The following is a 22,869-nucleotide window of genomic DNA, read 5'->3' on the forward strand; positions in this document are numbered from 1 at the left end:
AAATTTTATGTGTGTTGGACTTTGCCTTACTTTGAGGGCGATCTAAAAGTTTTCCAAGATCGCTAGCAATTCTGTTTACTATGACCGGTTTCGACAGATTTTCGCCGTCATCATCAGATCTTGTGACATCATTTATACATGCTTGTTACTATAATGAAAGTCATATAGTGATTTCGAGTCAAATAAAACGTGACAGGGAACATCAGCAAGTCACAAATCAAATTACATACAATTAAAACATACAATATGTTGAGCTGATGTCCCATTATACACAAATCGCTTAACATCACAATGGAGATTTTCACATACAAGAGGAGGGAACTGGTGATTGAATTTCGTAAAAAGGTCTCGCCGCAACGAAAAGCGCCTTTGTTTTAATGATTGCCATCCCAGCACGCTTGCCACATCCGTGACACTCTCTCCCCAATTCGCGATAATATCAAACGGGACCTTCTTTGAAGTTTCCGATGTCCTCCATGAATCCTATCTACTAAGGATCTCACGAAGTAGAACAGTACTGTAGCAGAAGATGAACAACCGTAGTGTAGGCAGCCTGTTTAGTAAACCAGTTGCACCTTCTAACTGTTCTGCCAGTTAAACGTAGTGTTTGGTTAGCTTTCCCCACAACATTCTTTATGTGATAATTTCAGTTTAAGTATTTGTATTTGTAATTCCTAGGTATTTAGTCGAACTGACAGTCTTTAAATTTGTGTGATTTATAGCATAATCAAATTTAACGGATTTCTTTTCGTACTCATGTGGATGACCTCGCACTTTTCCTCATCCAGAGACAATTGCCACTTGTCACACTTTCCAGATATCGTGTGTATGTCATTTTGCAGATGGTTTTGACCTTCTGATAGCTTTACTAGACGATAAATGACAGCATCATCTGCATCTAAGAGGGCTGTGCAGATTATCTCCTAAATCGTTATTGTAAATTAGGAACAGCAGAGGCGATGTAAGACTTTCTTGGGGAACGCTGGATATCACTTCTGTTTTACTCGACGATTCTCTATCGATTACTACGTACAGTGCCCTTTCTGACAAGAAATCACGAATCCAGTCTCACTCACACACACACACACATATATACAGGGTGATTCAAAAATGCATGTAAATATTTTAAGGGTGTATTTGTGAGGTAAATATAAGACAAAAATGTTCTATAAATGTTTTTCCATAAACGTTTAATTCCAGAGTTATCGTTAAATACGAAAGTCATGTCCGTATCAAAACGACGGCAGTGCAAGCAGCAGGATGCCATATTCTGGTACGTAATTCACATACGTATCTCCCAACAGTTGATTCGAAACTGCATGAATAGTGTTTGTTTTTGTTTGCACGTGATGTTTACTCCTACTGTACGGAAGATGGCGCTGATGTTGTTGGTAACGGAAAAGTACGTCCTGTCGTTCATTCATCGTCGGAAGGCTAAAGGTTTCGTGCACATGATGTACTCAAACAGTGAGTATGCTGATATGCACCTTGTGTATGGTGCAGCAGATGGAAATGCACTTGCAGCAAGACGAAGGTACAGTGAGCTGTTTCCAGGAAGACGGTTACCAAGTCATCAGACGTTTGTATCTGTGGACAGACGTATGCGGGAGTATGGCATTCGTCCTGGGCCACATTCAGGTCGACCACTTGAGCATGCAGTGAACGTCGAGGAACATGTTTTGGACCTGGTAGACCAAGATCCATCTATCAGTACGAGACAAATTAGTGCAGCTGTACGACTTCCACAATCTACTGTATGGCGGCTGCTTCGGAGACAACAGTTGCATCCATTTCACCTGCAAAAAGTGCACGAATTGACACCTGAAGACTATCCTCGCCGTCAGCAATTCTGCCAGTGGTTACAAGAGCGTCATTTGAATGATCCAATGTTCATTCGGCGGATATTATTCACAGATGAGGCCATGTTTACTCGTGCGGGTGTAATCAATTCGCATAATATGCACCAGTGGGCTGTCGAGAATCCTGGCGCGAGAATTGTGCGTGGATATCAACATCAATTCTCCATAAACATTTGGTGTGGTATTGTGGGGAATTACTTACTCGGACCTCATGTTCTGCCTCCAAGGCTGAATGGGCACGCGTACTGCGAATTTTTGGAGGGAGAATTGCCTGGATTGTTACAGGATGTCCCTCTTGCAACACGAGCCACCATGTGGTTTATGCACGATGGTGCTCCCGCCCATTACAGCCGCAACGTAAGGGCGTACCTCAATTCTGCGTATCCACATCGATGGATAGGTCGCGGAGGACCAATTGCTTGGCCAGCCAGATCACCTGACCTGAACCCTTTAGACTTTTATTTATGGGGCCGACTAAAGACATTGGTGTATTCTTCTGCAGTACCGAACAGAGAAGTGCTACAACAAAGAATTGAAGGTGGTTGTGAAATTATTCGTGGAGAGTTGAACGGACTGTGTAATGTGCAGAGATCATTGATGCGACGAGCACGGGTCTGTCTGCAAGTTCAGGGACAGCATTTTGAACATGCATTGCATTAAGATTTGTGCAAATACAGTACAGTACAGTACAGTCTGTAAAATGCTTCAATTTTCCTTAGTTATTGTGCATTGCTGTAGTTCAATCAACAGGACCTAAATTAATACAGAGTTCGCGAGGAATTGTTTCAGTTTGTTACGTCACGTTTATTTATCAGTTTGCGTTGTTAGTCCAAATGCACTGTAATTAAACTGTGAACTCTGGGAATTAAATACCTTACGTTGTATTGAATGTATTATCCTGTTTTGTTCATAACTCTGTAATAAGCCAAGTATGGAAAAAATTGTATAGAACATTTTTGTCTTATATTTACCTCACAAATACACCCTTGAAATATTTACATGCATTTTTGAATCACCCTATATATATATATATATATATATATATATATATATATATATATATATATATATATATATATATATATATATGTTGTGGTCTTCAGTCCTGAGACTGGTTTGATGCAGCTCTCCATGCTACTCTATCCTGTGCAAGCTTCTTCATCTCCCAGTACCTACTGCAACCTACATCCTTCTGAATCTGCTTAGTGTATACATCTCTTGGTCTCCCTCAACGATTTTTACCCTCCACGCTGCCCTCCAATGCTAAATTTGTGATCCCCTGAAGCCTCAAAACATGTCCTACCAACCGATCCCTTCTTCTAGTCAAGTTGTGCCACAAACTTCTCTTCTCCCCAATCCTATTCAATACCTCCTCATTAGTTACGTGATCTACCCACCTTATCTTCAGCATTCTTCTGTAGCACCACATTTCGAAAGCTTCTATTCTCTTCTTGTCCAAACTAGTTATCGTCCATGTTTCACTTCCATACATGGCTACACTCCATACAAATACTTTCAGAAACGACTTCCTGACACTTAAATCTATACTCGACGTTAACAAATTTCTCTTCTTCAGAAACGATTTCCTTGCCATTGCCAGTCTACATTTTATATCCTCCCTACTTCGACCATCATCAGTTATTTTACTCCCTAAATAGCAAAACTCCTTTACTACTTTAAGTGTCTCATTTCCTAATTTAATTCCCTCAGCATCACCCGATTTAATTTGACTACATTCCATTCCCCCCATGAACCATGGACCTTGCCGTTGGTGGGGAGGCTTGCGTGCCTCAGCGATACAGATGGCCGTACCGTATGTGAACCACAACGGAGGGGTATCTGTTGAGAGGCCAGACAAACGTGTGGTTCCTGAAGAGGGGCAGCAGCCTTTTCAGTAGTTGCAGGGGCAACAGTCTGGATGATTGACTGATCTGGCCTTGTAACATTAACCATAACGGCCTTGCTGTGCTGGTACTGCGAACGGAAGAAAGCAAGGGGAAACTACAGCCGTAATTTTTCCCGAGGACATGCAGCTTTACTGTATGATTAAATGATGATGGCGTCCTCTTGGGTAAAATATTCCGGAGGTAAAATAGTCCCCCATTCGGATCTCCGGGCGGGGACTACTCAAGAGGATGTCGTTATCAGGAGAAAGAAAACTGGCGTTCTACGGATCGGAGCGTGGAATGTCAGATCCCTTAATCGGGCAGGTAGGTTAGAAAATTTAAAAAGGGAAATGGATAGGTTAAAGTTAGATATAGTGGGAGTTAGTGAAGTTCGGTGGCAGGAGGAACAAGACTTTTGGTCAGGTGATTACAGGGTTATAAATACAAAATCAAATAGGGGTAATGCAGGAGTAGGTTTAATAATGAATAAAAAAATAGGAGTGGGGGTTAGCTACTACAAACAGCATAGTGAACGCATTATTGTGGCCAAAATAGACACAAAGCCCATGCCTACTACAGTAGTACAAGTTTATATGCCAACTAGCTCTGCAGATGATGAAGAAATTGATGAAATGTATGACGAGATAAAAGAAATTATTCAGGTAGTGAAGGGAGACGAAAATTTAATAGTCATGGGTGACTGGAATTCGTCAGTAGGAAAAGGGAGAGAAGGAAACATAGTAGGTGAATATGAATTGGGGGGAAGAAATGAAAGAGGAAGCCACCTCGTAGAATTTTGCACAGAGCATAACTTAATCATAGCTAACACTTGGTTCAAGATCATAAAAGAAGGTTGTATACCTAGAAGAATCCTGGAGATACTAAAAGGTATCAGATAGATTATATAATGGTCAGACAGAGATTTGGGAACCAGGTTTTAAATTGTAGGACATTTGCATGGGCAGATGTGGATTCTGACAACAATCTATTGGTTATGAGCTGCAGGTTGAAACTGAAGAAACTGCAAAATGGTGGGAATTTAGGGAGATGGGACCTGGATAAACTGAAAGAACCAGAGGTTGTAGAGAGTTTCAGGGAGAGAATAAGGGAACAATTGACAGGAATGGGGGGAAAGAAATACAGTAGAAGAAGAATGGGTAGCTCTGAGGAATGAAGTAGTGAAGGCAGCAGACGATCAAGTAGGTAAAAAGACGAGGGCTAATAGAAATCCTTGGGTAACAGAAGAAATATTGAATTTAATTGATGAAAGGAGAAAATATAAAAATGCAGTAAATGAAGCAGGCAAAAAGGAATACAAACGTCTCAAAAATGAGATCGACAGGAAGTGCAAAATGGCTAAGCAGGGATGGCTAGAGGACAAATGTAAGGATGCAGAGGCTTTTCTCACTAGGGGTAAGATAGATACTGCCTACAGGAAAATTAAAGAGACCTTTGGAGAGAGAAGGGAACCACTTGTACGAATATCAAGAGCTCAGATGGCAACCCAGTTCTAAGCAAAGAAGGGAAGGCAGAAAGGTGGAAGGAGTATATAGAGGGTCTATACAAGGGCGATGTACTTGAGGATAATATTATGGAAATGGAAGAGGATGTAGATGAAGATGAAATGGGAGATAAGATACTGCGTGAAAAGTTTGACAGAGCATCGGGGAGAGGCTACAACGCTGTCTCACTCCTTTCCCAAGCACTGCTTCCCTTTCATGCCCCTCGACTCTTATAACTACCACCTGGTTTCTGTACAAATTGTAAATAGCCTTTCGCTCCCTGTATTTTACCCCTGCCACCTTCAGAATTTGAAAGAGAGTATTCCAGTCAACATTGTCAAAAGCTTTCTGTAAGTCTGCAAATGCTAGAAACATAGGTTTGCCTTTTCTTAATCTTTCTTCTAAGATAAGTCGTAAGGTTAGTATTGCCTCACGTGTTCTAACATTTCTACAGAATCCAAACTGATCTTTCCCGAGGTCCGCTTCTACCAGTTTTTCCATTCGTCTGTAAAGAATTCGCGTTAGTATTATGCAGCAGTGACTTATTAAACTGATAGTTCGGTAATTTTCACATCTGTCAACACCTGCTTTCTTTGGGATTGGAATTATTATATTCTTCTTGAAGTCTGTGGGTATTTCGCCAGTCTCATACATCTTGCTCACCAGATGGTAGAGGTTTGTCATGACTGGCTCTCCCAAGGCCATCAGTAGTTCTAATGGAATGTTGTCTACTCCCGGGGCCTTGTTTCGACTCAGGTCTTACAGTGCTCTGTCAAACTCTTCACGCAGTATCGTATCTCCCATTTCGTCTTCATCTACATTCTCTTCCATTTCCATAATATTGTCCTCAAGTACATCGCCCTTGTATAAACCCTCTATATACTCCTTCCACTTTTCTGCCTTCCCTTCTTTGCTTAGAACTGGGTTGCCATCTGAGCTCTTGATATTTATGCAAGTAGTTCTCTTCTCTCCAAAGGTCTCTTTAATTATCCTGTAGGCAGTATCTATCTTACCCCTAGTGAGACAAGCCTCTACATCCTTACATTTGTCCTCTAGCCATCCCTGCTTAGCCATTTTGCACTTCCTGTCGATCTCATTTTTGAGACGTTTGTATTCCTTTTTGCCTGCTTCATTTACTGCATTTTTATATTTTCTTCTTTCATCAATTAAATTCAATATTTCTTCTGTTACCCAAGGATTTCTATTAGCCCTCGTCTTTTTACCTACTTGATCGTCTGCTGTCTTCACTACTTCATCCCTCAGAGCTACCCATTCTTCTTCTACTGTATTTATTTCCCCCATTCCTGTCAATTCTTCCCTTATGCTCTCCCTGAAACTCTCTACAACCTCTGGTTCTTTCAGTTTATGCAGGTCCCATCTCCTTAAATTCCCACCTTTTTGCAGTTTCTTCAGTTTCAATCTGCAGTTCATAACCAATAGATTGTAGTCAGAGTCCACATCGGCCCCTGGAAATGTCTTACAATTTAAAACCTGGTTCCCAAATCTTTGTCTTACCATTATATAATCTATCTGATACCTTTTAGTATCTCCAGGATTCTTCCAGGTATACAACCTTCTTATATATATATATATACTCCTGGAAATGGAAATAAGAACACATTGATACCGGTGTGTCAGACCCACCATACTTGCTCCGGACACTGCGAGAGGGCTGTACAAGCAATGATCACACGCACGGCACAGCGGACACACCAGGAACCGCGGTGTTGGCCGTCGAATGGCGCTAGCTGCGCAGCATTTGTGCACCGCCGCCGTCAGTGTCAGCCAGTTTGCCGTGGCATACGGAGCTCCATCGCAGTCTTTAACACTGGTAGCATGCCGCGACAGCGTGGACGTGAACCGTATGTGCAGTTGACGGACTTTGAGCGAGGGCGTATAGTGCGCATGCGGGAGGCCGGGTGGACGTACCGCCGAATTGCTCAACACGTGAGGCGTGAGGTCTCCACAGTACATCGATGTTGTCGCCAGTGGTCGGCGGAAGGTGCACGTGCCCGTCGACCTGGGACCGGACCGCAGCGACGCACGGATGCATGCCAAGACCGTAGGATCCTACGCAGTGCCGTAGGGGACCGCACCGCCACTTCCCTGCAAATTAGGGACACTGTTGCTCCTGGGGTATCGGCGAGGACCATTCGCAACCGTCTCCATGAAGCTGGGCTACGGTCCCGCACACCGTTAGGCCGTCTTCCGCTCACGCCCCAACATCGTGCAGCCCGCCTCCAGTGGTGTCGCGACAGGCGTGAATGGAGGGACGAATGGAGACGTGTCGTCTTCAGCGATGAGAGTCGCTTCTGCCTTGGTGCCAATGATGGTCGTATGCGTGTTTGGCGCCGTGCAGGTGAGCGCCACAATCAGGACTGCATACGACCGAGGCACACAGGGCCAACACCCGGCATCATGGTGTGGGGAGCGATCTCCTACACTGGCCGTACACCACTGGTGATCGTCGAGGGGACACTGAATAGTGCACGGTACATCCAAACCGTCATCGAACCCATCGGTCTACCATTCCTAGACCGGCAAGGGAACTTGCTGTTCCAACAGGACAATGCACGTCCGCATGTATCCCGTGCCACCCAACGTGCTCTAGAAGGTGTACGTCAACTACCCTGGCCAGCAAGATCTCCGGATCTGTCCCCCATTGAGCATGTTTGGGACTGGATGAAGCGTCGTCTCACGCGGTCTGCACGTCCAGCACGAACGCTGGTCCAACTGAGGCGCCAGGTGGAAATGGCATGGCAAGCCGTTCCACAGGACTACATCCAGCATCTCTACGATCGTCTCCATGGGAGAATAGCAGCCTGCATTGCTGCGAAAGGTGGATATACACTGTACTAGTGCCGACATTGTGCATGCTCTGTTGCCTGTGTCTATGTTCCTGTGGTTCTGTCAGTGTGATCATGTGATGTATCTGACCCCAGGAATGTGTCAATAAAGTTTCTCCTTCCTGGGACAATGAATTCACGGTGTTCTTATTTCAATTTCCAGGAGTGTATATATACCGGCAAACCACAAGAAGGTCAATCAGGCAAGACAGAAAGAGAACGACCAAGAAAAACAAGAAAAGAAGTAAAAGAAAGGCTGCCTTCCCGAAACTAGGTAGAAACTAATGAAACAAACAACATTCTCCTCATTCCCATTGTCGAATAGCTGTTGGCTGCAGGTAAGGGTTCACAGTCGTAGTGCGTACTGAAACACTGATGGTTGAAATGGCTCTGCGCACTATGAGACTTAACATCGGAGGTCATCAGTCCCCTAGAACCCAGAACTACTTAAACCCATCTAACCTAAGGACATCACACACATCCATGCCCGAGGCAGGATTCGAAGCTGCGACCGTAACAGTCGCGCAGCTCCGGACTGAAGCGCCTAGAAGCGCTCTGCAACCGCGGCCGGCAAACAGTAACGGATGAAGCTGCGCTTCTACATCTGTCTCTATATAAATACTCTGCAAATCACACTTAAGTGCCTGGTAGAGGGTTCATCGAACCACATTCACAGTAATTCTCTGTTGTGCCACTCTCCAACTGCGCGCGGGAAAAACGATCACTTATTATTATCCGATTTCATCACTTATGATTATCCGATTTCCTTTATTTTATTATGATGATCGTTTCTCCCCATGTAGGTCGTCTTCAACAACATATTTTCGCGTTTGAGGGAGAAAGTTGCTGATTGAAATTTCGTGAGAAGATTTCGCCGAAACGAGAAACGACTTTTTTTTTAAGATTTCCGCCCAAATTCTCTATCATGTCAGTGACCTATCTCGCCCGTTTCTCGATAGCACAAAATGTGCTGCTCTTCTTTGAACTTTCTCGATGTGAGGATCCCAGATAGTGCAGCAGTACTCCGAAACAGAACGGACAGGCGTAGTGCAGGCGATCTCTTTCGTAGATCTGTTCAGCTAGTAAGTGTTCTGCCAATAAAACGCAGTCTTGTATTCGCCTTCCTCACCACATTTTCCATGTGTTTTTTTTTTTCATTTAAGTTGTTCATAATTGTAAGTCCTATATATTTTAGATGAATTTACGGACTTTAGATATGATTGATTTATCGTGTAACCGATGTTTAATGGATTACTTTTAGCACTCATGTGGATGACCTCACACTTTTCAGTATTTAGAGTCAATTGCCAGTTTTCACACCATACATGTATCTTTTCTAAACCGGTTTGCAATTTTTTTAATGTTCTGATGACTTTACCAGACGATGAACGACAGCATCATCTGTTAACACCCTAAGACAGCTGCTCCGATTGTCTCCTAAATCGTTTATATAGATAAGAAACAAAAAAGGGCCTATATACCTATATTCAATTTCAAACAGTGTAAGTATTAATGTTATCAATTCTGAAAGAATTTCTTATTATTCTTTCTCCTTTCTTCGTTATTCCCAGTTAAAGAGCGCGTTTGGACTTGGTAGCTTGGTTGACAGCTTCCTTTCCTTCTTCTCCTTGCAAAATCTCTTCATGAATTCGCTATGTGATTTCTTGATTACCTACGTCCATTGTTTTCAAGTGGTCTTTCTAGATTTCCGTGGGAATGTATGATTTGGAACTTCGATTCCACAGCCTTTGCGTTCTGTGATGGTATTTTCAGTGGCGTTCATTTCTCGTAAGTGCTGCTTAATTCTTTTTACCAAACAGTTTTTACCTGAATGAGATTTTCACTCTGCAGCGGAGTGTGCGCTGATATGAAACTTACTGGCAGATTAAAACTGTCTGCCGGACCGAGACTCGAACTCGGAACCTTTGCCATTCGCGGGCGGTCCGACACACAGTTTTAATCTGCCAGGAAGTTTTTACCTGTTTTGGATTCATTATATTAAGTAGCTGTTTCGTTACTCTAGATGCGATCATAGAACTTCAACCGTCAGCGATGTATTTTCAATGAACTTGCCCATTGGTGTGTATAGGTTTGTAGTTTTGCGTTTTATCTATTTACCATTCATAATAGCGGGGGCAGCAGCCTTTTCAGTAGTTGCAAGGGCAACAGTCTGGATGATTGACTGATCTGGCCTTGTAACATTAACCAAAACGGCCTTGCTGTGCTGGTACTGCGAACGGCTGAAAGCAAGGGGAAACTACGGCCGTAATTTTTCCCGAGGACATGCAGCTTTACTGTATGATTAAATGATGATGGCGTCCTCTTGGGTAAAATATTCCGGAGGTAAAATAGTCCCCCATTCGGATCTCCGGGCGGGGACTACTCAAGAGGATGTCGTTATCAGGAGAAAGAAAACTGGCGTTCTACGGATCGGAGCGTGGAATGTCAGATCCCTTAATCGGGCAGGTAGGTTAGAAAATTTAAAAAGGGAAATGGATAGGTTAAAGTTAGATATAGTGGGAATTAGTGAAGTTCGGTGGCAGGAGGAACAAGACTTCTGGACAGGTGACTACAGGGTTATCAACACAAAGTCAAATAGGGGTAATGCAGGAGTAGGTTTAATAATGAATAGGAAAATAGGAATGCGGGTAAGCTACTACAAACAGTATAGTGAACGCATTATTGTGGCCAAGATAGATACGAAGCCCACACCTACTACAGTTGTACAAGTATATATGCCAACTAGCTCTGCAGATGACGAAGAAATTGAAGAAATGTATGATGAAATAAAAGAAATTATTCAGATAGTGAAGGGAGACGAAAATTTAATAGTCATGGGTGACTGGAATTCGAGTGTAGGAAAAGGGAGAGAAGGAAAAGTAGTAGGTGAATATGGATTGGGGCTAAGAAATGAAAGAGGAAGCCGCCTGGTAGAATTTTGCACAGAGCACAAGTTAATCATAGCTAACACTTGGTTTAAGAATCATGATAGAAGGTTGTATACATGGAAGAATCCTGGAGATACTAAAAGGTATCAGATAGATTATATAATGGTAAGACAGAGATTTAGGAACCGGGTTTTAAATTGTAAGACATTTCCAGGGGCAGATGTGGACTCTGACCACAATCTATTGGTTATGACCTGCAGATTAAAACTGAAGAAACTGCAAAAAGGTGGGAATTTAAGGAGATGGGACCTGCATAAACTGAAAGAACGAGAGGTTGTAGAGAGTTTCAGGGAGAGCATAAGGGAACAATTGACAGGAATGGGGGAAAGAAATACAGTAGAAGAGGAATGGGTAGCTTTGAGGGATGAAGTAGTGAAGGCAGCAGACGATCAAGTAGGTAAAAAGACGAGGGCTAGTAGAAATCCTTGGGTAACAGAAGAAATATTGAATTTAATTGATGAAAGGAGAAAATATAAAAATGCAGTAAATGAAGCAGGCAAAAAGGAATACAAACGTCTCAAAAATGAGATCGACAGGAAGTGCAAAATGGCTAAGCAGGGATGGCTAGAGGACAAATGTAAGGATGTAGAGGCTTTTCTCACTAGGGGTAAGATAGATACTGCCTACAGGAAAATTAAAGAGACCTTTGGAGATAAGAGAACCACTTGTATGAACATCAAGAGCTCAGATGGCAACCCAGTTCTAAGCAAAGAAGGGAAGGCAGAAAGGTGGAAGGAGTATATAGAGGGTCTATACAAGGACGATGTACTTGAGGACAATATTATGGAAATGGAAGAAGATGTAGATGAAGATGAAATGGGAGATACGATACTGCGTGAAGAGTTTGACAGAGCACTGAAAGACCTGAGTCGAAACAAGGCCCCGGGAGTAGACAACATTCCATTAGAACTACTGATGGCCTTGGGAGAGCCAGTCATGACAAAACTCTACCATCTGGTGAGCAAGATGTATGAAACAGGTGAAATACCCTCAGACTTCAAGAAGAATATAATAATTCCCATCCCAAAGAAAGCAGGTGTTGACAAATGTGAAAATTACCGGACAATCAGTTTAATAAGCCACAGCTGCAAAATACTAACACGAATTCTTTACAGACGAATGGAAAAACTAGTAGAAGCCGGCCTCGGGGAAGATCAGTTTGGATTCCGTAGAAATACTGGAACACGTGAGGCAATACTGACCTTACGACTTACCTTAGAAGAAAGATTAAGGAAAGGCAAACCTACATTTCTATCATTTGTAGACTTAGAGAAAGCTTTTGACAATGTTGACTGGAATACTCTCTTTCAAATTCTGAAGGTGGCAGGGGTAAAATACAGGGAGCGAAAGGCTATTTACAATTTGTACAGAAACCAGATGGCAGTTATAAGAGTCGAGGGACATCAAAGGGAAGCAGCGGTTGGGAAGGAAGTGAGACAGGGTTGTAGCCTCTCCACAATGCTATTCAATCTGAATATTGAGCAAGCAGTAAAGGAAACAAAAGAAAAATTCGGAGTAGGTATTAAAATCCATGGAGAAGAAATAAAAACTTTGAGGTTCGCCGATGACATTGTAATTCTGTCAGAGACAGCAAAGGACTTGGAAGAGCAGTTGAACGGAATGGATAGTGTCTTGAAGGGAGGATATAAGATGAACATCAACAAAAGCAAAACGAGGATAATGGAATGTAGTCGAATTAAGTCGGGTGACGTTGAGGGTATTAGACTAGGAAATGAGACTCTTAAAGTAGTAAAGGAGTTTTGCTATTTGGGGAGCAAAATAACCGATGATGGTCGAAGTAGAGAGGATATAAAATGTAGACTGGCAATGGCAATTAAAGCGTTTCTGAAGAAGAGAAATTGTTAACATCGAATATAGATTTAAGTGTCAGGAAGTCATTTCTGAAAGTATTTGTATGGAGTGTAGCCATGTATGGAAGTGAAACATGGACGGTAAATAGTTTGGACAAGAAGAGAATAGAAGCTTTCGAAATGTGGTGCTACAGAAGAATGCTGAAGATTAGATGGGTAGATCACATAACTAATGAGGAGGTACTGAATAGGATTTGGGAGAAGAGGAGTTTGTGGCACAACTTGACCAGAAGAAAGGATCGGTTGGTAGGACATGTTCTGAGGCATCAAGGGATCACCAATTTAGTATTGGAGGGCAGCGTGGAGGGTAAAAATCGTAGGGGGAGACCAAGAGATGAATACACTAAGCAGATTCAGAAGGATGTAGGTTGCAGTAGGTACTGGGAGATGAAGAAGCTTGCACAGGATAGAGTAGCATGGAGAGCTGCATCAAACCAGTCTCAGGACTGAAGACCACAACAACAACAATAGCGGGGCCGTAAGTTTTTTGAGACTTTTTCGCTGTTGTCGTTTTTATTGTTTTTAAATTAATTATTTGACACTAGCACTTATCAAATTTTTGGACATTTGCTTCACAAAGTCTATATTTTTCTGACTCGCAGTTTCCTGGACCTTATGCTAAATCAGTGCACTGTATAATGATCTAAACAAATTATTGTTACAAAAAACGGTTCAAATGGCTCTGAGCACTATGGGACTCAACTGGTGTGGTCATGAGTCCCCTAGAACTTAGAACTACTTAAACCTCACTAACCTAAGGACATCACACACATCCATGCCCGAGGCAGGATTCGAACCTGCGACCGTAGCAGTCGCACGGTTCCGGACTGCGCGCCTAGAACCGCGAGTTATTGTTACAAAAGCATAGTTGGTGTATTTTATGGTAACTAAACAATTTGTTAGTATTATATTAAATATTTTATATATTTTATTGTTGTTGTTATTAAAATCATACACATCTGGGGTACGTTACAGGTGAAGTTGGCAAACTACATTTCAGGAGGAGGTGGAGGAGACAGACAAGGGAAAGATCCTTGGATCTGTGCCTGGACGACAAAGCATTTATCCCTTCACCGATCGCGCATTGCATTCGGTACAACAGCCAGGCATGTACTGACTAAATTGTTTATGTACCCGCAACAAACGGGTGGGGAGAGGTATGTAGCAAGAGTATTGATATGGTGAATAGCTAACGTCAGTATCCCGAGAAGCTGGCCAGAAAAGATGGGTAGTTAAAATAAGCCAGAGTTGTATAATATACAACGGTGCGACCGGTGGTAGGTTAATGTAATACTGCATTGGCATGTCGAAGAATTCTAAGTACGATAATGTTATCTATCCATTATGTTACGGTGCTAAAATATTAGATACACATTTCTGATGACTGTCTAAAACTCTTCGTTTAAAGTACAGAGGCAAGCTTTCCTGTAATAGCTTGCCGGTATCGTCAAGTCTGCAGACATGCGAGCAAAACAAAGCAGAGAGGTTGCACGTTCTGTGAAAGACCGCTAGAAGGCGTGCAGCGGTGTTAAAAAGTGTGGCGTCGCCCGCTGCCTGCGCTCTCGCGACAACCAGAGCCCGGCGCAACGCCGCCACGAGATGCCGTGTGCTCAAAACATTGTTGTTGCTTTGTTGCAGGGAGTACGAGCGGTAGACGGCATGCAGCCAGCCGCGCGTGCCCACACGTTGCACAGGTAAGAGCCGCCGCCCCTCAGCAGCGTTCTGTGTGTGTGTGTGTGTGTGTGTGTGTGTGTGTGAGGGAGGGAGGTGAGTCCCGTGTGCCACCCTCCCAGCGGCTCACAAGTGTCTGCACGACTACTCTCCCGTATGTACACGAGAAAGGGAGAAGGCGCGCAGCCACACGTGAGTCTCACGCTCTTCAGTCGTCATCCTACGACAGCCCAGCTTATGAAAAAATTTTTACTTTGTTTTCCTCTTTGGCACCGTGGATTTCCGCGTTTCAGTGTATTGCTGGCTTCCACGGGGCGCTTACAGTTTAAAAAAAAAATGGCTCTGAGCACTATGGGACTTAACATCTGAGGTCATCAGTCCCCTAGAACTTAGAACTACTTAAACCCAGCTAACCTAACGACTTCACACACATCCATGCCCGAGGCAGGATTCGAACCTGCGGCCGTAGCAGTCGCGCGGTTCCGGACTGAAGCGCCTAGGCCCGCTCGGCCACTGCGGCCGGTTGCTTACAGTACATCGGCCTTTTAGCAATACCGCGGAGGTACGCACGTAGTAGAACTGTCTTCAGAGATGAGCCCCAGTGACCAGCTAAGACACGTCTGGAGACGCCCCAGACTGTACTGGGATATAAATCTCAACTGTCGCCCGCCGTACGGCCCGACAACCAAGAGCTATGTTTTTGGTTGCCGTTTCTTTTGGTAGCAGGATCCCTTTAATTGTCATCAGTGGCAGCATTACTCGATATTCTACGTACTGTTTTGATGTCCTCCATGGCAAGTCATCCTGGGCTTACATTTCAGCAATACAATGCCCACCCGCACACGGCGAGAGTTTCTGCTGCTTCGCCAGTAGCCAATCCGTTACTGCCTTGCTCAAATTATGAAGCTCATCCTCTTGAATAAATCATCCAGTCTTCCTGTACATGTGCATCACATGTATCAGTTTCCATCCCTTTCGGATAAGTGCTTCAAAAAATGTTCAAATGTGTGTGAAATCTTATGGGACTTAACTGCTAAGGTCATCACTTCCTAAGCTTACACACTACTTAACTTAAATTATCCTAAGGACAAACACACACACCCATGCCCGAGGGAGGGCTCTAACCTCCGCCGGGACCAGTCGCATAGTCCATGACTGCAGCGCCTAAGACCGCTCGGCTAATCCCGCGCGGCGATAAGTGCTTCGTGTTGCGTCGTTTTTCCCCTTAGAGTGTAATAATGTGAAGAATGAGTCACCATCAAGACAGAAATCGCTGTAGCCCTTTGTGAATCTGGACAGGGTTTTGGTGGCAGTCCAGCAATGAGCGTAAGTAGTGTTATCGAGTGTATTGACTGGAGGGATGCCGGACACGCCCTCCTGTCAGATGAGTGAATCAGTTGTGCGCTTTCCCCACCCCCAGCTCCCGAAACGGCAGCCGTCCGCGGGGCAATATTTGTAATGAGACGCGGCGGCGGCGTCCCCAGCTGGCGCGCATTATCCCCGTGACCCCGCCGCTCCGTGCGGCGGCCTCTTTGATCTCACGGCCATTCTCATGGCGGGTTCCTCCGTGCCGGTAAGCACATAATGCCGGCCGGAGCAGGCTGCTTAATTACTGCCCACTGCCGCTGAGAGCCGCCCCCGCCTCGCACACAACCTGTCCCTTCTTGACTGCTCTGTCGGTCTGTGCCCTACGCCGAAAGAGACCTCCCGGGCGGCCCTCGTGCTCTGTTAGGCTGATGGACGTTCGCCCTCTGAACTATCTCTTGGGATGGAAGCGACATATGCTGCCGATATGTCCTTCAGAATAGGGAGCAGCGGCAGATAGTAATGCAATGCACGCGTCTCTCGTAGAAGAACAACGGTTACAATACTACTCACGACCCAGTGCCCAATCAGACAGATGAGTTGTAGGTTATAAACACTAAGGATGTGGGAAACACCTGCTGGCGGAGGAATGTACTGCTTGACTGGTAGCCACAACAAAGAGTAGAAAGGGTGCGAAGATACGCTGAGAAACAATGAATCATATGCCTCTTAATTTACGCATGAACACTAATCGTGTCGACATTGGAAATTACTGTAGCGCGTTAGTATCATAGTCCCTCGTTCCTTCGACTCTGATGAAGGCATAATTTTCTGAGACGTACTCAGTGGCCATAGTCGTGTCACAATGTGTATATAATTGAATCACATTAGATAAAATGTCGTGTGGCTAGGGCCTCCCGTCGGGTACACCGTTTGCCTGGTGCAGGTCTTTCGATTTGACGCCACTTCGGCGACCTGCGCGTCGATGGGGAAGAAATGATGGTGATTAGGACAACACAACACCCAGTCCCTGAGCAGAGAAAATCTCCGACCCAGCCGGGAATCGAACCCGGGCCCTTATGATTGACAGTCTATCACGCTGACCACACAGCTACCGGGTGCGAACGTTACATTAGATTAAAAGTAGTTTTAGAAACACCTCACTTTGTTATTACAGATAAATTTAAAAAATAAAATTACGGGTGACAGTTTACAAATTACCTTCTAATGTTTTGCACGCGGCCACTAGAAGCTGGTGACCTGTGCGGTTGCATCGTTTGCACATACCTAAGGCCGGTCCTGGTTGGCAGCTTGGGTCCATGCCTCCATGGAGTCCACCATCATCTCCCATGGGTCTACCATCAGCTCTTACCAGACCAGGACACAGTTTTCCAGTCGCCTAGTGTCCAATTGAAATGATCACGAGCCCAGGAGAGATGCTGCAGGCGATGTCGTGCTGCCGTAGCCCATTAACACCAAATATCGCCGCCTTTTACTAACGGATACGTTCGTCGTACATCCCACATCGATTTCAGTGGTTATTTCACGCAGTGTTGCTTGTCTGTTAGCAGTGAAAACTTTACCCAAGCGCCGTTGCTCTCGGTCATTAAGTAATGACCGTAGGTCACTACGTTGCCCTTGGTGAGAGATAATGCCTGACGTTTGGCATTCTCAGCACACTCTTGACACTGAGGATGTCGCAATATTGAATTTCGAAACAGAATTTCCCCTGCGTCTAGCTCCAACTACCATTCCGCGTTCAGAGTCTGTTAATTCCCACGTCCGGCCATAATCACATGGGAAAACTTTTCTTGTGTGAGCGATAAAAAAATGGTTCAAATGGCTCTAAGCACTATGTGACTTAACATCTGAGGTCATCAGTCCCCTAGACTTTAGAACTACTTCAACCTAAGGACATCACACACATCCATGCCCGAGGCAGGATTCGAACCTGCGACCGTAGCAGCAGCGGGGTTCCAGACTGAAGCGCCTAGAACCGCTCGGCCACAACGGCCGGCTGTGTGAGCGATAGTACCGCCACCTGTGTATGTGTATATCGCTATCCCATGACTTCTGTAGATGGAACTATATATGTCTCTTCATATGAGAGACGCAGAACTTCGTCTTCGGCTCACTATAGCGGCAGTGTAGCCTGTCAATTGAACCACCGCTACTCGCTTTACTGTTTCACTGAAGAAGATCGTACTTTAGTTTTATTTATTTATTGCATGTCACATTCTCTACTCCAAGAAGCAGAGCGGGCTGTTTGAAATCGACCCGTTAAAGAGTCGCGCATCTTTTCAACCAAATGTTCCATCAGGCTGGATGTGGGGCACAGAGGTTCCTGACAGTAAAAATGTTATGTTGTGGTTTGAGAAGCGAAAAGGGGCAGGGTCAAATGCAAGCATGTCCCATAAGCCTGGCGTTCTCCTTTCTCGTAGACATCACGCACTCCATTACTCATACACGAGAAAAAGATTTACACAGGGAAATTATAAAGAGCAAAAATGTCCCTCATATACACAGCCGCAAAAAATTAGTACTCCATTTCCAATTCACTCAAGGTTTATCCAACAGTGTGACAAGGGCCTCCCGTCGGGTACACCGTTCGCCGGGTGCAAGTCTTTCGATTTTAGTGGCAACGTGATCGAGGGATACCTGCTGTATACAATCAGCATAACGTGACGTGTAAGCTACAAATTTCTAGACTTCGTCTCTGTGCGCCGAAGGCCGACTGCAGCAAGCGGAGAAGTACATCCAGATGTAAGACCTACCGTGTGAAAGGAACCTTATATGAACTGATCGGTAAAAAATACGTCAAAAAATGCTGCTCCTCAAATGAGAACGCCTTGTCTACAATTCGTCGGCTAGGGTTACGCACCAAGGAAATTGTCATGTCGTTCAGTGTGGTGCTGAGATCTTTAGTCCGTTTGCCGTTTGATACAACTCTCCACGCTAGCTGTGTAAGACTCTTCATCCCTGCACAGGAGCTGTAGCCCACATCCGTTTGAAGTCTGCTGTATTCAGCCTTGGTACCCCAATACAATGTTGAACCCCTACACTTCCTTACATCACCAAGTTGCACTTCCCTGATGTCTCAGGATGTGTGGTAGCAACCGACTCCTTCTTTTGGTCAAGTTGTGCTATAAATTTCTATTTTTGCTATTCGATTAGTTACTCGACCTTAGACTTCGTAAACCGTTACGACTAGATGGACAAAGAAACACACGATGAGATCATTCGAGAATCTGTAACCAAAAACAAGTTTATGGTTTTAAGCAACGTCCACTGAGAAGTTTCTGTAAGAAATCTCCCGATGTTTGATATTTAAGAGAGGGCTCAGACGACGTGATCAGTTTATGCCATTACTGTTCAGCTGCGTCCTACGAAAGATCGCGAGAATCAGGAATTCAGAGTGTCACCCTGAGAGAACGGCATCTGCTTAGCAAAAAAGAGTTAATAGAGACAAGAGTCGGATTCATGGCTTTTTCTGGTGAGTCTGTCGTATTACGATGGAACGCCGAGGAAGCAAGTATACAAATGAACTTGTATGGAGAACTCGCCACACTGACAGAGTTTATAATTTCTTCATTATACGACACACTTATTTGGTTTAAAGAGATTGACTACTGCCTGCCAGGGTACGGTCTGATGATAGTATTGGTACCGAAACTCGTGGTTAGTACAGAGAACAAAAGTACGACTGTAGACTAAAGCAAATAATTTTTCTTCAGAAAACATCGAATTCACGGGAAATTAGAAACATGGATCAAAATTCCTTGAGAACATAAGACAGACCGAAACTGTTAAGAAATTCAGATCCCTTTCACTGACTATACAGGACATTGCCCTTAAAAAACCCTCTCTCAAACACAAAAATAGCATATGAACTGTTAAAAAATGTCGAACAAAAACTGCTTTTAACAAAAAGTCAAATTATACACAGTTCAAAAAATGGTTCAAATGGCTCTGAGCACTATGGGACTTAACATCTGTGGTCATCAGTCCCCTAGAACTTAGAACTACTTAAACCTAACTAACCTAAGGACATCACACACATACATGCCCGAGGCAGGATTCGAACCTGCGACCGTAGCGGTCACGCGGTTCCAGACTGAAGCGCCTAGAATCGCACGGCCACACCGGCCGGCCTATGCACAGTTATTCCGAGTTGAAAACAGAATACATCTTCGACTGCAGCTTGAAGGAGGTAAGAGTTCTTGAATATGACTATCCCATAAAAATTATGCGTGCAATCCCAATAATACCTGATGTAAACTTTGAAGCAATAGAGAAATTCTCCAGAATGTAGAGAGAAAGACCGCAAGGGGAACAAGACTGACGATCCTGGCATACTTGTAAGGATTCATGGAAGTAGGTCAACATCAAACATTTTAGCTCAAGAGTCAATGTTGAATTTGGGGGGGGGGGGGGGGGGGAGGGAAGGGGAGAGACGGGGGCGGGACCTCGGGCAGTAGAAAAACCAATCTTATTATTAACTGGTCGCCTACCTAAATTAGTATGTTCAGAGTCCCCAACAGACTATATGTAATAACGACGCGATAACCAATGGAACGAAAAACGAATCCAAGTGGCAAATATTTTATTTTTCATCCGATGACTAGTTTCGGGCTAAGACCCATTTTCAAATCAACATAACAAAGTCGAAAATGGCACTTCCTAAGATGTCGAAAAATGTGTAATGTACATTACCGTGCAGTGCGATGTTATCTGTATGCACTGTGATGTACATTACACATTTTTCGACATCTTAGGAAGTGCCATTTTAGACTTTGTTATGTCGATTTGAAAATAGGTCTCAGCCCGAAATTAGTAATCGAATGAAAAATAAAATATCTGCAACTTGGACTGGTTTTTCGTTCTACTGATTAACAGAAGTTGCTGACCCAAGTTACTCCAGCATGCCGGAAGTTCGTAAACGGTGTGATATGTTAGCCGCCTGGCCTCCAAGTACTGATCTTCAAAAGTTGTCACCATTCGGAACACTCCGTGTTCACTGTTCACTGTTCTCTGTTTCAAACCGCTGCCCTCCGCGACCCCAAATTTGTGACACTATAATTGCCTGACGAAGGGTTGTTGTGTTGCCTAAGTGAGCAGATGATCAACTGATTAACAACAGTAATTGTACTTGTATTGAAATGCATTTTGCAATAGGAGATACGATCTCAGATGTTTACTAAATGTTCTGAACGGCATTTCTATTCTACTTGTTGCATTGCATTACAGCAGCCTTAATTAATTTTACATTCCTTGGTACAAATGTGTACCGCATTTGTAGAGGACCGTCTCTATAATGCGCATTCACTAATCCATGTTGCTCCCACGTCAAAATTTGTCCCATAGCAGGTGATCGGTACGAGCCACGCACTCCCGTGAGTCGGCAGTACTAGAAGACAAACAATTAAACGTCCCTTCTCTCACGTGGTCTAACACCGCAACACCGCAGTGGTTGCCTTACTTACCTCTCCACCCCTGAGGTAAGCTGCCAGCTTTACTTACAAGGGAACCTCCCCATCGCACCCCCCTCAGATTTAGTTATAAGTTGGCACAGGGATAGGCCTTGAAAACCTGAACACAGATCAATCGAGAAAACAGGAAGAAGTTGTGTGGAACTATGAAAAAAAGAAGCAAAATATACAAACTGAGTAGGCCATGTGCAAGGTAGGCAACATCTAGGAGAGTATTAGCTTGCGAGCGCCATGGTCCCGTGGTTAGCGTGAGCAACTGCGGAACGAGAGGTCTTCGGTTCAAATCTTCTCTCGAGTGAAAAGTTTAATTTTTTATTTTCAAACAATTATTAAAGTTCAGGGACTCACACACAATCAACTTCGCTCTCCAAAATTCCAGGACATGTTTAGATTTGCTTGGACATATGCAGGATTTGACGGTCTACACACGGAAACATTTGAAAACGTAAAAAACATATGTTTTGACAGAGCACAGGGAAAACTGTGCGACTGTGAAACTGTTGCATTCATTTGTTGCAGTTCATGTGACAAACACTTATGTTTTCATCACTTTTTTTGGAGTGATTATCACATCCACAAGAAAACCTAAATCGGGCAAGGCAGAAGAATCTTTTTACCCATTCGCCAAGTGTGCAAGTTAGGTGGGTCGACAACATATTCCTGCCATGTGACGCACATGCCGTCACCAGTGTCGTATAGAATTTTCCTGTGGAGGAATCGGTTGATCTATGACCTTGCGATCAAATGTTTTCGGTTCCTATTGGCGAGGCACGTCCTTTCGTCTACTAATCGCACGGTTTTGCGGTGCGGTCGCAAAACACAGACACTAAACTTATTACAGTGAACAGAGACGTCAATGAATGAACGGACAGATCGTAACTTTGCGAAAATAAAGAAAGTAAAATTTTCTCTCGAGGGAGGACTCGAACCCAGGACCTCTCGTTCCGCATTTGCTCACTCTAACCACGTGACCACGGCGCTCCCCAACTCGCATTGTCCTTGATGTTGTATATCTTGCACATGGACTACTCAGTTTGTATATTTTGCTTATTTTTTCATAGTTTCACACAACTTCTTCCTGTTTTCTCGATTGATCTGCGTTCAGTTTTTCAAGGCCTATCCACTGAGTCAATTTATAAGTAAATCTGAGGGGGGTGCGATGGGGAGGTTCCCTTGTTAGCTCACAGCAGAATCCATGAAAGTCAGTTAAAACTAAGCTCATATTACGTAAAATATTACTGTCTCTCTATTTTTCTATTTTTGTTTCTTACTGAGAAGGAAAACTACCCTCTTATGAAATTCTTAACGTTATTCGACTTTTCTGGAGTCGGGTGTTAATTGCTAGATGCATACTATGGAATACGGCTGAGAACCGCGGGCCGCACGAATTCTTAGTACCCGGTCGCATACGACTGGGGCCAAGTCTGACGGCCACTGGCTAAACTAAAAGATATTTGACTATTTCTTGAAGGAGCATAAAACTGCACTGTTA

At 44.0% G+C, this 22,869-nt stretch overlaps 1 protein-coding gene across 2 annotated transcripts in view; it reads left to right on the forward strand.

The window, feature by feature from the left end:
• Nucleotides 1-22,869, forward strand: part of LOC126198762 (transcription factor Sox-5-like) — a 1,065,309-nt gene that overhangs the window by 160,815 nt on the left and 881,625 nt on the right. The window contains exon 1 of one of the 2 annotated variants that reach the window (XM_049935318.1): nt 14,550-14,606. The exons of the other annotated variant lie outside the window; for it this stretch is intronic. The gene's annotated coding sequence lies outside the window, so the exon portion shown is untranslated. Of the gene's footprint in view, nt 1-14,549; nt 14,607-22,869 lie in introns of those variants that run through there. 2 annotated transcript variants of the gene reach the window in all.

Source organism: Schistocerca nitens, chromosome 8, assembly GCF_023898315.1.
Source record: "Schistocerca nitens isolate TAMUIC-IGC-003100 chromosome 8, iqSchNite1.1, whole genome shotgun sequence".
Lineage (NCBI taxonomy): Eukaryota > Metazoa > Arthropoda > Insecta > Orthoptera > Acrididae > Schistocerca > Schistocerca nitens.